Raw genomic sequence first — 18,086 nt, 5'->3', positions numbered from 1 at the left:
ACAAGATTTCAGATAGTCTCCTGCTGGACCGCAATGTCCGATCCATGCCTGCGTTCGGTTAGAAGTGAGGGTTTAGAGTTCGACTTTGGCTGTAGCTTTAACTGGTGACAGCGAGAGAGATTAGCACTGAGATTTGAGGGTCTTTCATTGAGCCCACCTTCAGCACTGAGAGAACTCTTTCTGTAGATGTCAACAGCACTTGACCCACCAGAAGGGTCTTCCTAGCAGGCAAAGTCCTCGAAGACTTGGTGATGGGTACAGTGGTGGTGATGGTGATTTGGGAGGATGGTGTTAGCATAGGCTCCCTCCGAGTGGCTCCGGCTCATCTCGCCAGAATCCTGACAGGAACAGAGAATGTCAGACAGGATTCTACAAGAATACTTCCAACTCCTACATCTTACACACTGCTAGGTTGTGAATAAAACGCTTCTTATGACTAATGCTGTGACTCATTGTTTAATCTGTGTTGTGATAAAGTGAAAATCCACTCGAGGCTGAGTGTTACAGTGGTTTATCATGGTTAAACCCCTTTAACCATGGCAAACTCACTGTTATGCACCGCCTTGAGTGGCTTATTGCATCTATAAAATCGTGGCAACAGTACCATGATTAAAGAAACTGAATTTTGAACTAATATTATCATGATATAAAGTCTTCTGCCATGTAGTCTTTTAGTTTGTAGTTTTCAAACTGGGGTCTGCGAATCTATGGGGTGTGCGAGGAAAATTTCAGCAAAAAGTATATACACTACTGTTCAAAATTTGGGGTCTTAAAGAAATTAATACTTTTAGATGCTACAAAAATGTCAAATAAATGCTGGTCTTTTGAACTTTTTTTTAATTTATCAAAAATCCTTGAAATAGTATTCAAAAAAATATTAAGCAACACAACTGTTTTCTACATTGACAACAATAAGAAATGTAAGCACCAAATCAGCATTTTAGAATGATTTCTGAAGGATCGTGTGACTCTCTCTCTCTCTCTCACACACACACACACACACACACGCACGCATGCACACACACTGTCTGGTTTGCTATCCTTGTGGGGACTCTCCATAGGCTTAATGGTTTTTCTACTGTACAGACCGTATTTTCTATTGCCCTACACCAACCCTACCTCTAAACCTTCCCCTCACAGGACACTTTCTGCATTTTTAGATTTTCAAAAAACTTAATTCTGTGTGATTTATTAGCTTGTTTACCCGTGGGGACCTCAATTTAGGTCCCCACCGTGACACGAGTCCCCATGAGTCTGTGTGTATTCAGGTTTAAGTCCCCACCAGAATAGAAAAACAGGTACACACACACACACACACAGATATTTGTACATTTTGTGTATATACATTTATTTACATTTTGTTCTCTAAAGATTAATCATAAAATTATGAGTTTAATCACACCTATTTTAATTTTATTATGATAATATTTCTCCTTTTTTTGGGGTTTTAGTACAGTAATAATATGCAGGAAAATGCCTATACAGTTTATTGGCTATTTTACACTGGCTTCAGCATGATTCAGATTTTAGAGCTGTAACTTTATAATGCCTGAACAATCTTAGGGTCAAGACCCACTGGCCATGCGCTGAATCAAATTAATTTTGAACATACTCCATTTCTCATGAATACAGTGTGCTCTGCCAGCATCTGTGTTCTTCTTCCATGAACAGAAGATCAGATTGCAATAAGAACAAGAGAGATTTGATTCAATCCTGGACTAAGTAGACAGCCTGGCATCCCAATCATGGCTCAATATCCTGCTGCTGATGTTATATTTCCCTCTGGGCTTTGTTCCTATTCGTAGAGTTGATCTGTGCTGCATCCTAACAGTAACGCTCCAGAGATTAGCATGTGGCTCACCTTAGCTTTCATTTCCTCGTTACTAATCAAATGAAATCAGTATTAAAATGAATTTGTACAGAGGTAGCACAGAAGAACACAAAAGTGGCTTGTAGGTGTACTTTCAGACATTTAAAAAATGATAAAAGCACTTGATAAAATTATATAATAAAATTAAAATGAAAACTAAAAAATATATATAATAAAACTAATTAAAATATTAATAACTATTATAATCGTATATAAATAGTACTACAATAACACTGGACTGAAAGAAGATTTTGGGTGATCCAATAGCTTGTGTGGCCTGAAGTGTTTTGAAGTCATTCATGAGAAAGAAAAAGTTCTTATAATTTGATTAAATTATACAAAATTATACAAACATGTTTCTTCTTTGGAAAAATGTGCACCAATGAATTGTTCACAATAACACCATATGCATTAAGAAAGTAAAGAGAGTTGATTTTAATTTCATATTGGTTCAGAAATTCTCAAGTTTAGGTGTTCTGAAAACTACTTGAAGTTAAAATGAAGTGGTAAAATGAGGTTTATGAGACCCACCTAATAATCCTGCAACGTCATATGCTTTTTTCTGTTCTATTGTTTCATAATTTAGAGCTTCAAAGAAAATGTCCAACACAAGGAAGTTGTCCCTAAAACAAAAGGATAATAAAACATTTATGTGTAAATCACATATATTCAGAAACAGTACAGTACTACATCTGTTTCAAACTATAATGAAGGTGGAAAGGTTACCACACCTGATGTAGTCTTCAGACTTGTCGTATTTTCTAGATAGGTAGCGAGCCGAGCCTTTGCTGGGGATTTTAACCATGGACAGCTCTTTACCATAACGCGTCAGGTTACAGGGAGTTTCACAGGCGCATGTGTCACCTGAACTTGTCTGTAGCAGTGCTGCGAAGAGGACACACACGTCAGTTTAGAGCAGCAGACAGATGTGTGTGTGTGTGTGTGTGTGTGTGAAGAGTTGATCTGTGCTGCATCCTAACAGTAACGCTCCAGAGATTAGCATGTGGCTCACCTTAGCTTTCATTTCCTCCAGCTTTACTGTGGCGACTGTGCTGGCCTGTTGCTGCTGCTGGGTTTGCTTTTTGTCATCTCTTTGTGACCTAAGCAAACGCTCCAACCTGTGTTTGATCACCTAGGAAAGTGAGGGGGAGTCAGGGTGAAGAGGACAGCAGGGAAAGTAGGACAAATGAGGGCTATAAACAGAGTTTAGCAGCATCAGCATTTCTGCTGCTCAGCTCAGAGGTCCAGTCTTATCTGCTCTTTTGGGAAATACTGCTCACAACGTAAAAACACTGAAGGAAAAGAGCTATTGGTTAAAATGAATGGAGGTGGAATGGGAAAAAGGGGCCAAAACAATACACGCTTACCTCATATACATAATCCAGAATCTCCAAGATGGTGAGAACACTGGCTCCTATAAAAAGACCCATCTGCCCACCAATGTCCCCTGAAATAAAAAAGTAAGAATGAGTAGAACGATTTGCAAATTTTTTTTCCCAACATGAATTGTCATTTGCAACACATACTCTGTAATATGCCATATTTCTGACTGAAACAGGGTTGTTATTTTACACTAAAACTATTAAGAATCTTTTTTTGTTAATTTAAATAAATTTAAATATTAGATTAACAAAAAAAAAAACTTGTACTATAATTAGAAATGTTGCCTTAACAATTAACTGAAATAAAATATGTTGAAGTTTAAGTATTAAAATTACTAAAACTAAAACACAAATAATAATAAAACATTTATGTGTAAATCACATATATTCAGAAACAGTACAGTACTACATCTGTTTCAAACTATAATGAAGGTGGAAAGGTTACCACACCTGATGTAGTCTTCAGACTTGTCGTATTTTCTAGATAGGTAGCGAGCCGAGCCTTTGCTGGGGATTTTATGGATGGACAGCTCTTTACCATAACGCGTCAGGTTACAGGGAGTTTCACAGGCGCATGTGTCACCTGAACTTGTCTGTAGCAGTGCTGCGAAGAGGACACACACGTCAGTTTAGAGCAGCAGACAGATGTGTGTGTGTGTGTGTGTGTGTGTGAGACAGAGAGAGAGAGAGAGCAGGTGCTCCAGCCCACACCTGCACACCCATTCTTCATTCATCAAACTAATATGGAGAGATAACACCAGCGCTAAATAATCATCCATAAGATGCTTGAAACACACTCAGCAAGTTGTTCAGATTTAATTTGGTTTCTGATCCATCCAGAAGAGAGCACACACACTCTCACATGCACACTCACACATAGATATAATATACTCATATATATAAATTAAGCTGTACAGTATGTCTCTATTATTATATTTCATAAAGTATGTATAACTACTATTCAAATGTTTGTGGTCTGTAACATATTTTAATGTTTCTGCAAGAATCTCTTGCTCACCAAAGCACCAAAAATATAAAGTAAAGTAAAATAAAATACAATTTTAAAATAAAATAAAAAGTAATTTATTCCTGTGAATATCTAAACTTTCAGCAGCTATTACTCCAGTCTTTAATGTCACATCTTATTTGCTGATTTGGTGCTCAAGAAACATTTCGTATTATTATCAATGTTGAAAACATTTGATCTGCTTAATATTTTTGAAGGACCCATAATACATTTTTTTTTTCCCAGCAGTGAATCTTGTTTTGAAGTTATATATGAATCTCAATGCTTTTAGATTAGATTTTAAACATTTTTTTTTTTTTACGTGTTAATAGGCTATGTTGTGTTGTTTTGCGTGGGATATATTTTTATCTACAGACATGTTCGAGTGTTTGGGTGAGAAAATAAATAATTAAAGTAACCTATCATAGTAGAGATTTCAATTTGAATATTTGAATAGGTCAATCCAGTGAATGGTAGTACAGTCCATTCTTTCAAGATATATCTGGATTTAGTTCAACCACCCATTAAATGGGGTCGGGTTTCCTTTTGACTGCGGAGATAATTAAATTTCTGGCTTATTAGATAAGGACTATCATAACTGTACCAATACATCTCTCATCATCAACTTTTCATGAGCCGCTCCATTTAAGAGTGTCATAAAATCAGTGGAACAAGACACCTACAGCGGCTGATAACATCGTGAAGATATCAGAGGGTAATGCACTGCAGGTATCTCCAGTTTAACACTGCTCTGTAAAGGATGTCAAAGCGCAGGAGAACATTCTCCTTCATGGACTGACTGAGTAATCCCGTGTCTCCCACCCCAGACCATGCACAGGAACATCAATTTATCTGGGATTTAATTATTTGTGTCCACTACCTCCAGAGATATTACACACCAGGGCGTTAGCAAAAATGAAAAACGCTTGCTTACCAAGTGCTTTGTCCACACATTTGATATTGCTGGGAGTACAGATATCGGCATCTCCTGAGAAACAAAATACATAAATGACTCTGATCAATCACGATCAAAATGATTGCTGTTATTTCACCACCAGCCAAGGAAGAAAAAGCGTGAGCGGCAGAGAAAGAGACAGCGCTCCTCTGCTTTGTTATTCATCCTAAAATGATGGAAGGCAGCATGTGACTGAGGGAGATGGGTTCGCTTTCACCACGCCTCCCTCATGATCATCAGTCTAGGCCTAATTGCACCCAAAATGGACTGATCAAAAGCCTCCCCAAAGGCACATTTATAAAGTCTTTAAAACCCAATCCCCATCGACACACAATACCTCAGGAGGTCCAACTCGCCACCCGGATCCATCAAAAGAGCAACCGGTTCGAGGAAATACATATGGCACCTAAGAGAAAATGGCCTTTGAGTTAATGCATTTGGAACAGTCTCTCTTTTCAATTTGCATTATGGGAGATAGATTTAGGAACATTAAAGGAGAAAAGCAGAGAAGCAGAGCTTCCATTAGAGTCCGGCCACCAACAGTCACACACTCTCTTAAAAGCCACACTGATAACAACTCAGGTGTGGTGGAGTTAATTAGAAAAGAGGTTTCTGGGGACAGAGAAAGTCCCTCAGTCTATACGTCGCCGGTTTTCTAAAGAGAAAATAAAGGTATTTGCTTTTTTTGCAGTTTATCAGCTGCTTCAAGTGGAATGTAACGAATCAGCGGGTCCGTGTTCATCATTGCTGGCGGATTGCGATCATCTAAATTTTCCCTCCAATCGCCAAATGAACCACCCGAGCTCCTGGTATTGTGTGACTAGACAGTAAGTTAATTTAGAGACTTGCATTAAGCTTTCGGCTCCACTGCCTGGAGCAAATTAGATGAGAAGAGTAGTGTTTAGTATTTTAGCAATTAGTAGAATACATTAGCGTGCTGATTACGTTGAGTGGGAAATGAATGCATCGGTGTAGCGTTACCCGGCATGTGCACCATCCTGCATTTGCACACACGCTGAACCTCAAGAGTCTCGCAGCGCAGGCGGCAGGCGCTGATACTGTAGGTATCATAACCCGGGATCATCTGCTCACTGGTGGAGCGGCAGTTCCCCCAAGGCTGGGGCAGGTAGGTCAACTACACACAGAGAGGGAGAGCAGTGAAGAGAACAAGGGAGATAAAGAGAGAGGGAAACAGACAGAGACAGATTGTAAGAGCAGGAGAGACAGAAATAAAGAGAGAATTAGTAAATGCAAATGAAGTATGCAAATAAGCAGCGTTCTCAAGCTACGCCACAATTTTAAAGAGCATAAAACTGAAGTGACTGACAATTGAGCAACATTTTAGTTGTGTGTGGCTTGATTTTCAGAAGGAAAGCTTAATGAGTGGCCTGCCTTTGAAACAAAAATATTGCATTCGGAACTCCTTTTTAAGCATGAGATTGATTGTGTAACCCTAGACAGATCTTAGTTTTAAGAATATGTCGCCCTACATTTCAATATATACAGGACAACAATATTTTGCATTTTTCAATGTACTTCACCCTATCTGTTTTCTGAATGCATGTTATTGATTTTATTGCAAAAGATTCAACCATGCACACGTTCCAATTTTTTCTTCTCGTAAATTTTTTATCAAAATGATCTGTCGGATGAAACGACAGACTTTTTGATGATGTATGCCAGATTCTCCAATCATTTAGTCCGCTTAAACCTGCCCCTTTCCTATAGTTAACTATAGGCTTGCATTCAGATCTGCCTCCATCCAATCAACAACTGATGGATAGGACCAAGTCACCAACCTATATTTCTTCTTTTATGATAATCTGTTTCACTTGGATGCTACAATACAGAAAGAAAAAAAAACTGTCGCCACTTCTCTTTCATCGCAACTAAGTAATCTTTTTGTCATCTTTCAGGACTATAGTTTATTCATTTTAGCAATTCAATATGCTCTATTCTCCTGCTCAAAAAAAAAAAAAAAAATGTCATACAGCACAGATACAGATTTTAGATTACTAGCCAGTTAATGGATGTAGAAATACTGTAATATACACATTTATAGTTCAACTTCACAAGCATGGTGACCCTTCAACTGCCAGTCACTTTCTCAACTCTGAATGTGTTTCACACTTGCAAAGAAATCCTCCTCCACTAATTGCTTGCTTACTGGCCCCTATTTTTATTTATTTCTTCACTTCAGTATAACAAGCAACAGCATGTTTTCTCTGGAATTCTGTATGGCAAGAGCTGTGTAACAAAACAATCTACTTTTGTAGGAATAACATGACGGTAAGTAAATGACAGAATACTAGACCATTAAGCTATAAAAAAATTGAGGGAATGTTGATGTGACTAGATGGTACTGTAGTTGGATGGTCTGGTTTCATTGTAGGTGGTACTTAGACTGAAAAGTTTGAGAGTGATTCAAGGGAAGGGTTATACCCTTTGTTCTTGACAGGATACAAATGTCTGAAATCCCGGAGAGACTCCAAAGCCCAGCTGATGGATGTAGGGCGGCTCGTCCTGACTGTGGATCTGAACACGGATTCCAGCCTCTAAAGATGTTTCATCTGCAAAAACAAGAGGATGAGCAAGGCAGAGAGAGGGTAAGAAAGCAGAACGAGCAATTTGATGGTCAATACAAATGGGGAAAAAACAACATCACAAATTAACCTTGAATTTAAACATGTTTATCTTAACAGATTGTGCAGACACACATCTGAGAACCAGAAAATATGGAATGACTTTGCAACTTCCGGACCAGAAATCATCTCTGTGTGGCATTATAACTCACTTGTCTCTTTCCAGATAGGTAGATATTCATCCTGCTGGATATCCAACATGATCTCCAGCCCGTTTCCCATCCCTCCTTGCTTTGTCTTCCTGGAGGTTGTTTTGTTCCCGTTAAAAGTATAGCATTTCCCATATCTTGTGTAGACCTATGAAAAAACACCAATGACTAATTAAAAATTTTATATTCTGGTATTGAGGAGGCCATAACAACAAACAAACTACAATCTTTGAAAACCATAACCTTTGTTTTTCTAAGATTTAATACTTTAATGAACCTTTGGATCACTCAAAGAGATGCCTTTTAAGACGCGTATGATTAATCGGGGAAAAGGTCACTTTAAATTTCAAAAGTTCTGAGGCATTAAAATCTTCACAGAAGACCTTTTTCCAACTCACATGAAAAACCAAAAGAGATTGTGATGATGAAAATGAGAAAATTATTAAGATTTTTTTTTCAATTTATCATTCTGTCAGTGGGCATTTGTATTCGGTGGCATAACAAACAATGTTTTCTCTGTCTCATTCCTGTCATATTCATTTTGCATTATCATGCAATGCGTTTGTTCCTCAAACAAGAGGAAAATGAATACTCCACATCCCCAGAAACATATCCACTTCCACAATGAAGTCATCCCATCATATTAATTGCTCCATATGGAAAATATTGATAAGGGAAGACAAAATCAAAAGCAATAACTTCTGAAACGGGACTTAATATCCTTACATAAACCACAGCCACTTAAAATAAATAAAATAAAATAAAAAGCATGCAATTTGTTATTTATAGACCATCTTTCTTCAAGCAAAAGTGACAAAAAGACTATTATTCAGGTACACTGCAGCCTGACTGTGCAATGAAATACTCAAAAATTGAAGACAAAACCACTGACAAATAAATGTCAGGAGGGAATGGATCAACAAAACACAGATGGATGAAGAAGAACTCTAAATTGGTGTCCAGTGACTCTAAATACAGAAGAAGAAGAAACATATTCATGAAAGATCTAGAAAATTATGTTTTCACTTCAGTCTTAGGTGCTCAACTCTTTCTGACCTTTTATTCAAAAAATTTTTGGTTCCAATCTTTCGCTAACATGCCAAATCAAATCACTACCACAAATAAAAACAAAGCTTGATTTGTTGGATTGCCTGAAAACACAGACAAAGAAAGAAATGTAAGACTCTTGGCTCTTCTGAAAAGCCCAGTACAGCTGGGCTCCCGCACATGTTGTGTTTTGGATGCTGGTCCCAACAACAACTGTCTCCATCAGTCTGGTTAAAGAGATAATTCCTTACAAAAATGTCAATTCTGTCATCATTTATTCAGCCTCATACCATTCCAAACCTCTATGGCTTTCTTTGATGAGATGTTTAGCAGAATGTCTGAGCTGCACTTGTCTAGACAATAAGGTGACCAGTGACCACTGCTGTCAAGCTCCAAACAATGTTGTTATTGTTAACTAAAACTAAAACTATTAAAAATAGGTTTAGTTAATTAAATAGATGAATATTTATCTCAACTCAAAATAAATAAATAAATAAACAAACATAAAAAATAGAATTGCTGCTTTGGCAACTAACTTAAAGTAAATTTAAGCGTATGCACTAAAATTACGGGAGTAAAAATAAAGCTTAATAGAAATATTTAGAAAAAACAAAACTTATAAAATCAAAAAAGCACAACAAAATTACTAAAACTAAATAAAAAAAATATTTTTTTTATATGAAAATATAACAATAATAGCTCATTCAAAATATTAATACATACTGTAATAGTATAAAAAAACACTATTCATAATAAATGTAATCTACAACTCATGCACTACATTTCAAGTCTTTTGAAGTCATACAATAGCTTTCTGTAAGAAATGGGTATAATTTAAGTTCACTAAAAGTCTTGCTTCATAGCACCATTCACTTTCACTGTATGGAAAAGAGCAGCTTATACATTCTGCTAAACGTATTATCGTGATCCACCATCTAGTACCTACCCAGTACAAACCAGTCTACAAATAAATTCATGCTGGTATAAGATGATCTTTTCCTCAGGCAGACTGACATTAAAATGTATTGTTATAAATCAACCAAATTTCTCCAGCAGCGAGGCTTGTTCTGATGAGAAGGGACCTTTAGGGGCCACACTTGTATGTAACACATGGCAGTTCATTTAGCTGCCTGTGTATGGAGTCTGATCTCAGCTGGCTCCGTGCTGAATCAAAGCAGGGCTCTCTGAGCAATATGGGCATGCAGTAATTGCCAGCTGCAGCTGTGGACACCGCACACTATACAGCTGTAATTAAGGCTGGAGACAGCCAGTGTTTTCACAAGCAGACGCTGGTCAAACGGGATAAAGGAACACAGATATAAACACCATTTTATATAATCAGAGTGCAAACAGACAACACACAAACATCACCCCCACTACTGTATTGTACATATAACACACACACATAAATGTGCGTGCGTCAAATGCAACATGACAAAGTAATAATCAATTCCAATATCTTGTATAAACATATGGGAGACCATTGAAAAAAGGTCAAGTGTTAAATATGACATTTAATGTAGTCATATTAGTCAGCATCAAAGCCAGGTTTTCAACATGATGGTGTGCAAACTGCCTTTTTGACTGACATGAGCTATTAATGTGTGATGGGGCAGTGGAGCAGCAGTAGAAACAGAGGTCCAGCAACAATCGATTCAGTCCTGTTTATTGACATGTTTAAGTTTTCCATTGCTGCTCTAATCCGGTCCAATGGGAAACCAGGGGAACTGTATAGAAAGAAATGTTAGCAAAGACCTCTCATTCCAGTTCTGCTCTGAAACTTCAACTTTCAGGGGACGGTCCACTTTGTGTTCACAAATGATTTTTGGGAGGGCAATGGAAGCTTTCCTGTCATGCAGCAGTGGAAATGGCTGCTGGCACAGTCTCCTCAGCTTCATTTCTCTGCTTTAGAGCCCAGTGCCCAGAGCATCTCTGATTGATGGACCACATTCTCTTGTAACATCTCGCCCAAAGTCAGCAAAGGTAAACAGTCCAAATTTTGTCTGTTCCCAGAAACAGCCATCCAGCCTAGTGTGTTAGTGAATTTCCCCAGGTGCACAACTGCCACTGTTATGGAGTTATGGACAGCTTATTTATTTATGTAAATCTAAATATTTTTTTTTTAATCAAAACAAGTGTATCTGTATTAGATCTGGAAATATAGGCCAAAATGTATTGTTGCTTAAGGCAAAACTGAAAACTTTTGCTTAAACCTTCAGTTCAAATGCCAAAATATATTACAAAATATACTTTAAGGAGAAAGAAAATCTTAAATTCAACAACTACTTTAAAAAAAAATATTTTGGACAATATAAATATATTTTGATTTAAAATAAATCTAAATATATTGCCAAAAATGAGGGGAAATAAGTAACTAAAACATATTGAAATTAAGTGCACATATAGCCTACAGTGTACACACACACACACACACACACACACACACACACACACATTCATACATATTGCTGAATAGGATTAAAAGCTTTTATTCTCCAAAAATATAAATATATCATCACAAATAATGCTTATGCCACTATAGAATATTAATTTTTGAATACACAAACTCCACCTGCAAAAGCTAACCTGAATTTAATGAATCTGCTGAAATTACAGTCATATAGCTTTTCAGAGGAGGAGAAGATAATTTTTTGACAAACACAATATTTGCTTATCTTTGAAACCCTTTCACAGTGGACCACTACCACACAGGCTTTCAGCCACAATCTTTGTTGGAGAAAAGCCTGACTGCAAAGCATTTGCATAAATATTCCCTTTCCACTAACACCCAACTTAATTGGTCTTAATGTCTGGCCATTAACAGTCCTCTGTTTCTTTACCCCTTCCACTCAGTTTGATGTGTCTTTACTGTCTTTTCTCTTTTCAGCACAAAGATGAAATAAAACCCAAAGCCTCTCATTTGTGGCAGGCATCAGACAGATTCAACTGCTCGCTGTTCTTCAATTATCCAGGGAAGCTACATGAGAACTTCAGTTTTTTAACATGCAGGATATCAGTTGGTGGAAAGACTCTGAGTATAAAAGTGAGTTTAAATTCAGCACTGGTGTTTGAAGGATTTGAGCTAACTGCCTCATAAGAAATTGGTAAGGATCAGAGTGCCCAGAGTGTAAAATTTATCAGTCATTCCATGCTCTTAGTAAATTGTGGTACGGTCAAATGTGGCGCTTTGACTGACAGGATGGTGATTCAACCATTAACCCAAGAGATATATCTGAAAGGTAGCTGTTGCTGACTGAATTACACTGTAAAATTAGCAAAATTTGAAGGTGTCTTTGTACTGGGGAGCGTTTCCCAAAAGCATTGTTAGCTAACTATGGTCGCAATTTCTGTCATTATCAACATACTAGTTCAGCGATTTGGTGTTCCCCGAATTCATAGTTTCAACGAACCGCAAACAGCATCTCAAAGTTGTGTGGTTGGAATTTCAGCTCTTGACCTGTGGTTAGAAGCATAGTTTCTTATTAGTACGAGATGGAATTCAACAGATCATGCTCTAGAGCGAAAGCAAGCTAACACGCAAGACAATCTAAGTTTTAATGTAAGTGTACCGCATCTCTTTTAATTTGTCAAAAGAATAAAAGCGAGTGTGCATGTCTGAATGTGCTCTAGTACCCCGGAGTATGACATAGACTTAATGATGATTAATTATACAGATTATTACTCCACGTCCTGTGTGACTATATTGTGTATTATTGCACTGCACTATGGTAGTTAAGCAGAGAGTTACATTGCTGTACAGAAAACACACCCCTAAACAGCAGCTGTTATTTAATTCAGCAGTTACACTGATACACATATAAACATGTTTTTCCACATATAAACAGAAACAGAAATCAGAAGTTACAAAAACATAAATTTACACCAAAAATATGCAAATTCCAAAAGCCAATGCTTTTATTTGAATACAAGCGCAATTTATTCTTGGATTGCTACAACAGATCATACAAGGCTGCCTTAAAAATGAGGTGTCTTAGGGAGGAGCCACAATAATAATGCAGAAAACTTGGCTCGCAATTGATTTTGACATTAACATGTAACTAAGCTAATACTCAATCAAGCTTAAAAATATGTAACATACACAAATATTGCATGAAATAGTCTTATTACTAAAAAATACTGCCTCTTTAGGCAGCTCACAAGGTGGCGCTATTTTAATTTTTTTTACCTAACACATCAAAATCTTCAGAGTAAACGGTGGAGACTTTTAAACAGTCAGACTAAACAGTTGCGCCAGAAAGTGCCTTGCAGCGTTACACTCCATTAGTTCAGTTCTCGTGGGCAGCCGCTCAACTCTGCATCATATATGGTGTCTCTTTGGCAGGCTATGAAACACTTTACATTTATTGTATCAATTCTTAACTTCATTAAACAACTGACTGGCAGTATCTTTTCCTAAGCAGCTTATCCCTCATGCACACCATGCAGAAAAATGGGCCACGTCTCGAGGACTCATCAACACCGTTTTACACTTGTTCCAAGAGGATTATCACAGTTCTTCATCTTTAGGCATCAATCTGAGATAGAAATGCTCAGAGATCCGACACAATCTGACACTCAGATGGGACGTATCAGCACAAAAGCATGTCCCCTCTATTGTGACTGTTCATAAACTGAAAAATACATCAAGTAATCACAGTAAAGAGGACTATCAGTCAAATGTTTCCCGGTCTAAGGGAGCATGGGAGTGTGATAAGAATATAATGGGGAAATCCCTTCAAGATAGCATCAAAGCTTTCCATTACAGTGCTATGAACTGAGAATATTGGCAGAAACATTGTATATCCATACAGGGATATTTCAGGTTCCAAACAAGTTAAGCTCTATCTGTCCGTTATACCCCAGGCAATAATTTTCACTCTTCGCTCAGTTTGTTACAGAAATGTATCATGTGTTGGGCTGATGTTTTTAATTTATGGCAAGAAACCTTACACAAGGTGGAAATTCAAAAACTGTCCCAATCACCCTTAATTCACCTATTGAATATTATACTGCTATCACATATGTCATCTGTTTCTGTACACACAGTGCTGCTGCAGTAAGTATTTTGAGACCTGATGATACACTCTCTGCCTGAGGCTGGTCAGATAAACCCTGACTATTTTACTTGAACTTTGATAACCTGGACTGGAGCTCAGCTGAGTGGGGACATTTGCAGCTGTGCAGCTTGTGTGGCTCTGCAGACCTTAATTTTTTATTTTTTTTAAATTAACCATGTGCCATATGGACCATTTTTGGATTCATTTGTCCCCTTTTCTTCACAAATAAGCAAACACCCTGCCAGCAGCATTAGTCTAACTGTCGCCCGTGTTTTTGAGACACACTTTGTTTCCTTCAGCTTTAATTAAGGTGCCTTTCTTATTATCATAAGCCACCAATTTCCCCTGTTTTCAGTTTCTCTCCGCTGAGAAGCAGCATCTCACCAAGGTTAAGTCAAATATCAATCCTGTCTGACACTACAGACCAGCTCTTTCACTGCGATCAGCTGAAAAGGTAAGCAAAAAAACTTCCTTACATTCTATCAGCATGACACCATGTCCTCATTAAAATGGTAGAAAAATATTTGTGAATTAAGTACCCTGGATATTTGTGTTTTTACAGCCTCTGGAATCAGGCTGCTTGACAAACACTATATAGAGAGGTATATGTTGTTTTAAAAGTGCTCCGAGTACAACACGTGTGTCACAGAGGAATGAATGTCGCTCTGCTCATGTAAAAAAAAAGACATGTAACACTTGATTTATTCACAAGGTGGTGCAATAGCCACAAAATAACATACCATATTATCAATATCAATAATAATAATAATAAAAATAAATAAATTAACACATAAAAACGTATTTGGGATCTGAAAAGTCCAAGTCAAAAGGGCCTGAGCACAACACCGTGTTATCAAATGAAAAGTAAAACTTGAAAGTCTGACTTGATGTGACAAAGTTTGAAAACCTTATAAAATAAGCATAGCAGCCTGTCTGTCCAGAGCTTTCACAAGTCCACTATGGTAAGTACGCCTGCATTTCTCTCTCTCTTCTAAATGAAGAGATGTATCCGGAACTGCTGGTGTGCTATTAGTGATATGGAGCAGGGCCATCCTCACAGATGTTCAGCATGTGGACTCTACGCTTGCCAAATTGGGATCACGAGACGGCAAGGTTCTCCAGCGAGGCCAGTCTGACTCCCCAGCATAAAAGAGCAACTAATAAGCTTAGCTCTCTCAAATACACGACTGCAAAAGTTTCACACTGCTGACTTGTAGCTGCTTGATTTGCAAGTTTATCTGACAAACATACCTTTAATAGTTTTTTTCCCCTCATCCCCTGCTGAATGAGTGACAGATGTTGTTCGGATGCATTGTATGGCAAAAGTACAGGATTCTACATCAGAGCTGTAGCAGACAAACGTCTGAAATATCTGCCTTGGAGTGATTAATTACTTACTCCATTTCTGGGTTAAGTAATTTTATATATTTTTTGCTTTGAATGAAATTAATTATTTTTATTTTTATTAAGCAAGCATGCATTAAATTGATCAAAAGTGACATTCAAGACAAATGTCAAGACATTTATAACGTTACAAAATATTTATATTTCAATTTCTTTTGAACTTTCTTTTCATCAGAGAATCCTAAACAAACAAACAAACAAAAAAAAAACAGTTTCCACTAAAATATTAAGCTGCACAACTATTTCTGACATTGATGATAATAAATGATACTTTAGCAGCAAATCAGCATATTAAAATGATTTCTGAAGGATCATGTGACACTGAAGACTGGAGTAATGATGCTGAAAATTCAGCTTTACAATCACACGAATAAATTACATTTTAAATATTTATTAAAATAGAAAACATTTATTTTAAACTATAATACTATTTTCCAGTACTACTGTTTTTACTGTATTTTTGATTAAATAAATGCAGCCTTGGTGAGAATAAGTGTATGTTAGCTTTAAAAGGGACAGCCTTTCTTTACTGGGACAGTAGACTAGAAATATTGATGGCTTGGCTTACACACTTTTTGTCCGATCAAATGCTATCATGATTGTTAAGAAAATCTGTTTAGTAAAAAAGTTAATTGTGAGATGAATTTACAATGAGAAATAATAATAATAATTAAAACAAAGACTGCTTTGTAAGATATAAAGACATCATTGTGCGATGTAAAGTCACAAATACCTTTTTATTTTTTTACTGTCATCCAGAAAGTAAAGTTATCTTCCATACAATGTCCTTTCCCAGCTAAATAGCGAATCGTGATTTATGGCTGTGACATGACCTATTGGCTATTTTAAAATGGAATTAGCCCTTTGATATGTCCTACCCTTCCTGTTTCACTAGGAAATACAAAAAAAGTGTTAAGCAATTTAATTTCTTTAAAGTTTCAAGATTTGTTTTGGTGTCAACAAAAATGAAGGTAGATACCAATCTCCTCCCTTTTACCAGTGTAAAGACTGTCTCTTTTTCAGTCAAATTCATGTGTTATTAACATGCGTCAACAGTGCTGAACTATTTCTAGCCGAGAGGGTGTCAAATAATGTGCATCTGAAAAAATTGCCTGTTGCTTCGCATTTGCATTCGGCGCAAACATCATTTGAATTTTTCATTTTCTAAAGGTTCTTTATAATTTTGCATATGCAGTCGCAATGACACATTAATTTCCTGCTGGTTAGCCCTGATTCTACCTGTGTCCTGTGCAATCTGGAGAGGTAAAAGTGACACAGATTCTCTCGCTGATGACCTAAACTCCATAAAGATTGTTTCAAAGCAGCATTACAGAAAATGTATGTTTCAATGATAGATAGTCATTTGGCCCTAAATGACATTAAATACTTAGATATATACCGAGCAACATGCTTCAATATCTGCCCTTTCATCTGGACTGAATGAAATTAAGATAATCGTTGCCTGGGTTACGTACGTATATGTGGGGCGGAGCTATCAAAATAGGGGCAAGACCCTTTTGGGGTAGGGGCGTGCTTGTTTTGGTGATTTCAAATATCAACATTGGCTACCAGAAATCGCTTACTCTGCCTTTAATCTGATGCGCCACTCAAATTCATAATGGAGATGTGAACTCCGAGCAGGGTGAGAGCCATGAGTCATGTGCTATGTTGAATTCCAGAGAGTTTGATCTTGTTTTGATTATTTTTTCAATCAAATCTCAAGGTCTCGAGACAGGGGCCCAGAGAAATGGAAATGTATCCGCTGCTATCCACCACAGCAGCTGACAGATTTTCACTCTACCTAGTCGTACAGCTGAACCTAATCACAGCAGAATACAAAATATTGCGTTTCATCACTGAATGCATTAACAATTCCCGATTGCACACATTATATATGTAAACAGTGAGGTGGTGTTGGCGGTAAGATAAGAAAATACTGCGAGTTAATGTTTTGAGATTGCAATCTTGATACACAGGTCCATTACATGTAAATAGTGAGGGCACAAATTTGTAAGTCAGGGATGGTTTAACTGTATCAATTAGTCTCTGCTGAATTGATTTTCAGTAATAACTTGAATCTATTTTGACTGGTGAATAAACAAAGGACAGAGGTCCAGATATCCATAAAAAATTGATTTAGAATGCGAGACGAAATAAATTACCAAGCTGTCAGACAGATGCAAGCTCGTCTCTCTCTCAGTGTCTATCTCTATCTCTTGATGTGGACATACTGTCCTGTAAAAGGGAAGCTGGCAAAATTTTATGTGACTGCTTGATGCCTGAGATGAAAGAACAGAATTAATCATGGTCTAGAGGTCTAGTATAGCATTAAATTCAGGATGTGTCCTTAAGTATGTGGTATGTCCTTACCACATACTGGTAAAAAATGTATAGCCTGAATGCACTGTAAGTCGCTTTGGATAAAAGCGTCTGCTAAATGCATAAATTAAATTAATTAAATTAAATTAAATTAAATTAAATTAAATTAAATTAAATTAAATTAAATTAAATTAAATTAAATTAAATTAAATTAAATTAAATTAAATTAAATTAAATTAAATTAAATTAAATTAA

General features: G+C 36.9%; 1 pseudogene; it reads right to left on the bottom strand.

Moving 5' to 3' along the window:
* Positions 1-6: 6 nt before the first annotated feature.
* The window catches only part of LOC107743932 (acid-sensing ion channel 4-like), a 78,832-nt pseudogene continuing 60,752 nt past the window's right edge, over positions 7-18,086 (bottom strand).

The sequence above is a fragment of the Sinocyclocheilus rhinocerous genome, unplaced genomic scaffold (genome assembly GCF_001515625.1).
Source record: "Sinocyclocheilus rhinocerous isolate Xijiao unplaced genomic scaffold, SAMN03320098_v1.1 scaffold2001, whole genome shotgun sequence".
In the NCBI taxonomy this organism is placed as follows: domain Eukaryota; kingdom Metazoa; phylum Chordata; class Actinopteri; order Cypriniformes; family Cyprinidae; genus Sinocyclocheilus; species Sinocyclocheilus rhinocerous.
Note: the sequence above shows the minus strand (reverse complement) of the source record. Positions and strands in the feature narration are given on the sequence as shown.